The sequence below is a fragment of the Triticum aestivum genome, chromosome 2D (genome assembly GCF_018294505.1).
Source record: "Triticum aestivum cultivar Chinese Spring chromosome 2D, IWGSC CS RefSeq v2.1, whole genome shotgun sequence".
Lineage (NCBI taxonomy): Eukaryota > Viridiplantae > Streptophyta > Magnoliopsida > Poales > Poaceae > Triticum > Triticum aestivum.
In genome coordinates, this window is record NC_057799.1 from 551,012,315 (window position 1) to 551,019,573 (window position 7,259).

Sequence of the window (7,259 nt, forward strand, 5' to 3'; positions counted from 1 at the left end):
GCCCCAGATGATGTGGCCACAGATGCCGCAAAGCAAGAGAAGTTTATGGAAGGGCTGAATGATGAGTTGAGTATGCAGTTAATGGTGGCAACATTTAACAACTACCAGGAGTTGGTAGATAAAGCTCTCATGATCGAAGGGAAGCAGCAGCAGATAGAGAGCCGCAAGAGGAAGTATGGACAAGGGAAGTACAATTCAGGAGCTCAACAGAATCCTCGCTTTACCGCGAACTCGGGAGGACTTACCCATAACCATGGAGGCCACACTCATAATGGAGGAAGTTCTCATAATCATAATGGCCCAAAGAATGGGAATGGGAATGGATCAAGCAACAATCAGAACCGCTCCAATCCAGCCACACCCGCCAAGAGGGACCAAAGTCACATTACTTGTTTCAAGTGCGGGAAGACTGGACACTATGCCACTTAGTGCTCTGAAGCGAAGAACGGAAATGGTAATGGGAGCTATGGGAAGAAGCCCAATCCTTTTAACAAAGGACAAGTGAACCACATGAACGTGGAGGAGGTTGAAGAGCAGCCAGATGCAGTTATCGGTAAGTTTTTAGTTAAGTCATTTATTACAATCGTTCTTTTTGATACTGGTGCATCGCATTCATACATATCAAGGGGATTTGTGGATAAGTATAAGTTACCCACTAAAGTTCTTAGGACACCTATGCTAGTAACCTCACCCAGAGCTGAGTATATGGCAAGCAGTGGATGTTTTCAGATGCCATTAACCATAGGTAGTCATGTTTTCCCATCCGACTTGATAATTCTGGAGTCGCAAGGTTTGTATGTATACTAGGAATGGATTGGCTATCAATGTATGGAGGAAACATCGATTGCGCCTGCTTACCACCCCGGAGGGAAAAAGGTTTAAGTATGTATCCAGGCATACGCCAAGGAGAACCCAAGTAAATTCTCTCACGGGAGTTGTTCAGGAGGAAGTGTCTATTGTGAAGGATTACCCGGATGTGTTTCCAGAGGAACTACCAGGCATGCCGCTAGATCGAGACATCAAGTTTTTAATAGAGCTATTGCCAGGCACCGGGCCTATATCGATGAGACCATACCGGATGCCCGCGAATGATCTGGAGGAGATCAAGAAACAGATTAAGGAGTTATTGGAGAAAGGTTAAATCCGACGAAGTTCATCACCATGGGGAGCCCCAGTACTCTTGGTTGAAAAGAAGGATGGTTGTTGACTATCGTGCGCTGAATGAAGTGATGATCAAGAACAAGTACCCATTGCCCATGATCAATGATTTGTTTGACCAGCTGCAAGGAGCTAAAGTGTTTTCGAAGATTGGTCTGCGATCAGGATACCACCAGTTGAAGATTCGAGAGAAAGATATACCTAAGACAGCTTTCACCACAAGGTACGGGCTTTACGAGTATACGGTTATGTCATTTGGATTGACTAATGCCCCTGCCTATTTCATGAGTATGATGAACAAGGTGTTCATGGAGTTCTTGGATAAGTTTGTAGTGGTGTTCATTGATGATATCTTGGTATACTCAAAGAATGAAGAGGAACACAAGGAACATTTGCATTTAGTTCTCGAGAAGCTCAGGGAGCATCAGTTGTATGCCAAGTTCAGCAAATGTGAGTTTTGGTTGAAGGAAGTTGGATTCCTTGGACATGTTATATCAGGGGAAGGTATAGCAGTGGATCCTACCAAGGTCCAGTCAGTCACTGAGTGGTTGGCACCCACTTCAGTTGGGGAGATCCGCAGTTTTCTTGGACTCGCTGGATATTATCAGAGATTTATTGAGAATTTCTCTAAAATTGCGAAGCCCATGACAGAGTTGTTGAAGAAGGACACCAAGTTCAAATGGACAGAAGAATGTGAGGCCAGTTTCCAGGAGTTGAAGAAACGACTGACTACAGCCCCAGTGCTGATTCTGCCGGATATACGCAAGGATTTCCAAGTGTATTGCGACGCATCTCGCTTAGGACTTGGAGGAGTACTTATGCAAGATGGAAGATTTTGTTTCATATGCCTCACGACAACTTCGACCACATGAGTTAAATTATGCCACGCATGATTTGGAGTTAGCAGCCGTAGTACATGCACTCAAGACCTGGAGACACTTTCTTATTGGAAACCATTGTGATGTGTACACGGATCATAAGAGTTTGAAGTACATATTCACCCAAAAGGAGCCGAACCTCAGGCAGAGGAGATGGTTGGAGCTTATAAAGGATTATCACATGAAGCTGCATTATCATCTGGGAAAGGCAAATGTCGTAGCAGACGCTTTGAGCCGGAAGAGTTATGTCAATACTCTCTTAATGGGAGGGATGCCAAAGGAGTTAGCCGAGGATCTCAGGGAACTTTGTTTGGAGATTGTTCCTAGAGGTTTTGTGGCAGCGATGGAAGTTCAGTCTATATTGTTGGGAAAGATTCGGGAAGCTCAGAAGGATGACAAGGAAATTGCCGAGATAAAGGAGAGAATGAGCAAAGAAAAGGCCAAAGGTTTTCGTGAGGATGAGCACGACACCTTGTGGTTTTAGGACTGCATTTATGTGCCCAATAATGCAGAGATCAGGAATTTGATACTACAGGAAGATCATGACTCACCATACTAGAGACACCCCGGAAACACCAAGATGTATTTGGATTTGAAGGAACGTTTCTGGTGGACTGGAATGAAGAAGGATATCGCCGAGTATGTAGCTGTATGTGATGTATGTCAGAGAGTGAAGGCAGAACATCAGAAACCAGCAGGAGTACTGCAGCCTATGCCGATACCCGAATGGAAGTGGGATAAGCTTGGCATGGATTTTATCACCGGATTACCCAGGCCCGATCGGGATATGATTCTATCTGGGTAGTAGTGGATCTGTTGACCAAGGTAGCTCACTTTATCCCAGCGAAAACCACCTATACAAGTGCAAAGTTGGCCAAGATATGCATGACCAGGATCGTATGTCTACATGGAGTTCCGAGGACCATCGTATCAGATAGAGGAACACAGTTTACTTCAAAGTTTTGGCATCAGTTGCACCAGACTTTGGGAACCAGGCTAGAGTTCAGTACAACTTTTCATCCACAGACAGATGGACAGACTGAGAGAGTCAGTCAGATTCTGGAGGACATGTTGAGAGCTTGTGTGCTAGATTATGGATCTAGTTGGGATGACAACTTGCCCTACACGGAGTTCTCATACAACAACAGCTATCAGGCCAGTTTGAAGATGGCACTGTTCGAAGCCCTGTATGGAAGAAGGTGCAGAACACCGTTGATGTGGGATGAAGTTGGAGACCGTCAGTTGTTAGACCAGATTTGATCAAAGAGTCAGAAGAGAAGGTTAAGCTGATTCGAGATAGACTGAAGGTAGCTCAGTCCAGGCAGAAGAGTTATGCAGATTCAAAACGCAAGGAGGTAGCCTATGAAATCGGAGACAGAGCATATCTTCGAGTGTCGCCTCTGCTAGGAGTTAAGCGTTTTGGTGTTAAGGGAAAGTTAGCCCCGAGATTTGTAGGACCATACCGAGTTTTCGAACGTATGGGAGAGGTTGCCTACAAGTTGGAATTACCCGAAGGACTGTCAGGAGTTCATGATGTGTTTCACGTTTCTCAGTTAAAGAAGTGTCATGCAGAGATGGCTGGTATTCCTCTGAGAGATACGGTGCCCCTGGAAGCAATTCAGTTGAACAGTGATTTGACCTATGAAGAGAAACCTATCAAGATTCTCGATTTTGCCAGCCGAGTTACTCGCAGCAAGGTTATCAAGTTTTGCAAAGTTCAGTGGAGCCACCATACCGAGGATGAAGCCACGTGGGAACGAGAGGATGATCAACGAAAAGACCACCCACACCTGTTTTCTAGCCAACCCGAATCTCGAGGGCGAGATTCATCTTAAGGGGGGTAGGTTTGTAACATCCCAAATTTTCAATTCAGAATGTTATACATAGGTCTTTCATGCATATGATATTTTATTCAATTTCGTTTTGTGATCCCCGAAATTCTAAGCAACTCAAGGACCCTCCGAGAGAGTTGGGGATTTCCTAGTTTTCATATTTGAATTTTTTTACGAAACAAGGTTCACTTTGGTTTTAATTATTTTTCTCTGCAAAAATATTTCATACTAAAAGTATATGAGAGGAGATAATATAAATTCTCCAAAATAAATGAAATATTGGAAGAAAAATACTAAAATCAAATAATATATCTTATTTGGATTTTATCGCTATTTTATTTGAATTAGGAAAAATATGCGTTTTTCAATATTGCAATAGAGGCCCAAATAAATGTTCACTTTGTCCGCTATATTTTTAGAGGACGGGAAAAATTTATTTCAGGATTTTTGGTGTCTGTTTAGTATTTCTTTTAATCATTTTTCTGCGCATCGGAATATTTAAAAAAACGAGCCGCCTTACCGGGCCATGTCCGCCTGGGACACTGACCCGGCCGGCCCTTTAAGAGCCGCAGCCCTGAGCCGCCAGCCCACCCCACCGAACCCCAAACCCTAGCCCGATCCACGCCGCCGCGTCTCGCCGCCGCCGTCGCGTCCCCCGCCACCGCCGCTGCCGACGCCGTCGCCTCGCGTCGCCCGGCGCCGCACCACCCCGCCGCCGACCCCGCCGCCGCCGCTGGAGCCGCCCCGACGGAGTTGCCCGCTGCCCCGCCGGAGTTCCCGCCGCCGCCATCATCACGTTTGCCGAGGTAGCCACCGGTTTTATTTAAAAACCGTTCGGTTTTATTTCAAAAACCTATATCCGTTTTTAGATTAGATCGGTTCGGTTTTCTCGGTTTATTTTTTCAGCGGAAGTTCATCCGTACGTGCATTTTAACGAACGCCGTTCATCCGTTAGTTGCAGACAGCGAACGTTCGTTCGTTAGCCTGTTCGTCAGTTTTTCTTTTTCCAGGGTTTTTCCGCGATTATTTTCGATCGCGATTTCTGCCCTGATCTTTGAACTAGTTTATCTTTTCGCTCGTTTATCCAAATCTGGTGAAACAAGCTCCTAGATATTTGTCTCGAAGTTCTCTTTCTGTTTGACCAACTTGAACAAGATTTTTATACAGTAAAATTTGACTTTAGTCCAGATTAGTAATCGGATCTTGTTTCTTTCGTAGTTTGAGTTTCGTTGCTCCGTTTGATTTGATTCTTTTTGCAAACCGGAGTTCTTCAGTTGAACTTTCTGGTTAGATCTTCTTATTTGACTTTTACCCGTGCATCTTTGCTTGATTTCTTATGTATGTTGTTGTTTGTTTGCGATAGAATTCCCGAAGTGCGAAGCGTGCTACTACAAGTCATTAGGTTTTGCGGATCGTCAGCAAGGCAAGTAACACATTGATCATACTCTTTTCATACCTAGTTTTTATGCATCAGTTCCAATCCTCAAACATTGCATGATTAGGATGTGTTTAACTTGTGGGTATTTTGGAAGTAGATGATGAGGTAGAACCTATTACCCTATTTATTATCAAACCTTGGGAGTTACTTCTACGTTATGCTTATATTGCTATGCTATGCTCGTAGACGTGGTTTGGTTTGAGAGATCCATGGCAGATGTGAGTTGTTAATTAATGGTTCAACTTAAGGTGGCAACTTTAATACACATCTGGGTGGATTGCTTGTGGGCACCTGGAGAATCTAGTGTTGTCCTAGGATATCCCGGAGTACCCGTGTGATCATCCTACGGTCCGCCACCCAGGCTCAAAGGGATCATAAGATTATTTCATGCTAGAAACTTACGTGTGCAGCCACAAGCTATTATGGGCTCTCGCATAGTTGAGTATGTTGCATGACTCCTTCTAGTGGTGGGCTAGCAGATGTAGAGAGAAAGTAGGTGTAACTGTCCACCCGGGGTTAGAGTTAATGTTTCTGAAAGACTGTGGCTCGGTCATCCGTTTCTCAAACATCATGCAGTGCGAGAAATTCAACGGAGGAGATCGAGTCTTGTGGGGAAAAGTGCGCAAACCTCTGCAGAGTGTACAAACTAATCATGGTTAGCCGTGTCCCCGGTTATGGACATCTTGAGTATCTGGATTTTGGATTATCATATGGATCTCATCACTTTACTTAATTTAATTTGTTGGGTTGATAATTACTTTTAATTGGGGTTGAGTTGGAGGAACCTTCTCAATGATGTTTCAACCACCATGATAGTTAAATAAAATATATTCCTTTGTTGTAGGGAAAAATTGGCTTTTCGCAAAAACATATTAACCATACAGCCTCCACCAGCCATATATGCATGTAGTGATAGCATTTATCTGTTCATACTCTACTGTGTTATATTGCCAGCATATTCCATGTGCTGACCCGTTTTCGGGTTGCAACGTATCATGTTGCAGACTTTTCAGACGAGGAGTAAGGTTTGCTAGGCCGTTTTCGTCCACTCAGCTATGCCGTTGGAGTTGATGGACTCACTTTATCTTCCAAGCCTTTCGCTGTTATCTTATTTAGATGGCCTTAAGCCATATATATTGTAATAAGTTATCTTTGGAGACTATCGATGTAATAAGTGTGTGATTGCTACTCTGTTATAAATCCTTCGAGTACTGTGTGTGTCAGCATTACCGATCCAGGGATGACACTGAAGCACAGAGACTTGACCGTCTGAGGTCGGGTCGCTACACATACACTTGAACTGAGCGGGTGGCTCGCCCTCCACTCCTCATTGCGCCGCAACGCAACGTGTGCCCGCACCACAGCTTGTTCAGACATGTCCTTCTCCTGATCCTCGACCGGCAGCATGGGCTCATCCCGAGCGTCGACGCGCGGCATTGACTCCTCCTCCTCTGCAGCACAACTGAGGTAGTGTCTAAGAATGAGCAGTAATCTCTGAGAAAAGTCCTATCAAAACATATATCCTACTACTGTTGTTACTCGGCCCACCCGAATGTACACACGCAGACCTTAAACATACAACCCGTCTACATACATCCGCATCGAACAATCTGTTCCTGGAAAAAGAAAAGAAAATTTGTTCTAGAAGGACGAAGGATCGTCAGGGTAACCAACTCAATTAGCCACGTGTCTGTCATATTGGAGAAAATGAACTTACTTCACTTTTTCCTGGTACTACATAAGCACACAAAATAAAGATTAAAATAATTCCTGAAAACTATGATATATTGTACACGCTCACATTTATAATCTTTAAAATATGAACTTAATTTGGGCAACAGAATTAAGAGGTTATTGTTACTTCCCTAGAAAGATATAAATATTTGGATCAAAATTTCATATTCCACAAAGAAAACACTGCAGTAAATATTATTCTGAGAAATGTTTAGTTGA